This window comes from Micropterus dolomieu, linkage group LG09 (genome assembly GCF_021292245.1).
Source record: "Micropterus dolomieu isolate WLL.071019.BEF.003 ecotype Adirondacks linkage group LG09, ASM2129224v1, whole genome shotgun sequence".
NCBI lineage: Eukaryota > Metazoa > Chordata > Actinopteri > Centrarchiformes > Centrarchidae > Micropterus > Micropterus dolomieu.
Window position 1 is genome coordinate 23,188,260 of NC_060158.1, and position 1,995 is coordinate 23,190,254.

Below are 1,995 nucleotides of genomic sequence, written 5' to 3' on the forward strand. Positions count from 1 at the left end.
CAGGCACTTTCGATTTCTCCCCTATGCCTGGAGTTGCCTGGGTCAGGGCCATCCTGCACCCTTGTCCAGGTTATGTCCCTAAGGTTCCGGCCAGACTGGCAGGGTCCACGGTGCTGCATTCGTTTCATCCCCCACCTCATGTGACGGCGGAGGACGGGAGACTTCATCTGCTCTGCCCTGTCAGAGCACTGAGTATTTACACTCTGAGGTCTTCCCGGTGGAGGAAACAGACCAGTTGCTGGTGTGTTTCGGGTCCCCCAAAGCTGGGCTCCCCGCTTCTAAACACACCATCAGCAACTGGATCGTTCAGACTATTTCCCTGGCCTATCAGGTGCGCGGTTTGCCTTCACCTATGGCCGTAAGGGCGCACTCTACTCGAGGCATGGCGGCTTCTAGGGCCCTCCTCGCAGGGGCGTCTCTCCAGGATTTGTGTGACGCGGCTGGCTGGGCCACCCCTCACACTTTTATCCTGTTTTACAGTCTGGACCTCCCTTCTGCACCCGGCATCCGTGCTCTCTCCTCCTAGTCGTGCCGTCAGGTTCTGCACGCTGGGGGCAGGCAGGGTTTCGGCACGGCCTAAGTGGGTATCTCGTTCCCATAGTGTCGTCACCGACGCAGTTCGAGTTCCCTCGAAGGGGAACGTCTCAGGTTACGTATGTAACCCTTGTTCCCCGAGAAGGGGAACGAGACACTGCGTCGGTGTGCACCTCACCCCGCCTGGAGTGCCTTGCTTCATAGAAAGGGCTAATGTGTCCTATGGGCCGGCGTGCTTATATCCCCCCTCTCCGGTTACACCGTCACACACTACCGTTCTAGTAACACCAATAGGATTGGAGTAGTTTCATTCATAGTTCAGCCCTGCCACACCCAGAGGCGTTCCCATAGTGTCGTCACCGACGCAGTGTCTCGTTCCCCTTCTCGGGGAACAAGGGTTACATACGTAACCCGAGACGTTTAGTTTAGTTTTTATTTTTTGAAAATGTTTTTAAATAGTTAAATAGTTTTTATTAGTTTTAGTGTTAGTTTTAGTCTTTGTCGCTGCACAATGCCAAGCTCAGTTCAGTTTAGTTCAGTCCAGTTTAGTTTATTCACAAAACATCAAAATGCAAGTACAATCATTAGAAATAATGCAGATTTGTGAAAAGGGACACCTTTTTTAAGCTATCTGAAGCTTGAAGTTGCCCAAACAATAAGCAAATATATATATATTTGAAGTACTAACACATTGTCTAAATGAAGCACATGCTACTTCTACAGTATAATTTAAAACCTACATACAGAAAACCCTAAGAGCTAACTATCCTATTCCTACTACCCAGTGGTCCCAAAAAATTAATTACATCAGTCTCTAGCTCTATCATTCTTGGTTAAATAGGTGACATACAATAAATGTGGGTGATGGACAGCTAAGAAATTGGAAGATAGCGGAGGCCCCCTTTGGAGCCACAAAAAACAGGTCCCTAGCACACTGAAGGTAAGTATGACTGGAAAGCAGTTAGGCTATATTAAAATGTAAAAGTATAATAATCAAAAAATAGATTCTATGTTAAATACACAAAGAGACAGGTTGGCTGAAATATAAATGAGCCCATAAAACACACACTGGCTGACATGCAGTAAATATAATGACCAGCAGACCGTTAACCCATACAAGGGGAGCTCACAATCAATGGGCAAGGAGCAACTTTATCCCACACACAGGATGAGTACTAAGCCAGACCATCAGAACAGAACCAAGAAAGGAAAACCACTAAGACAGTGACTCACTACCTGCAACCCAAACTAAACTAAACAAAGCTCTGTACAGTTGTTGCATTCATATTATTTTGTACACATGTAGGCTATGTCTAAAAGATAATAGAAAACATGTTCAAATCCCACCAACTACGCAGATGATCCCTACCTGGGTCTCCTGGCAAAGTTAGCCTTCACATAACGTTACATGGGGTTCTCGTCGTAACAGCGGTTGCCAGCTGCTACGCTGCGGCCAGACGC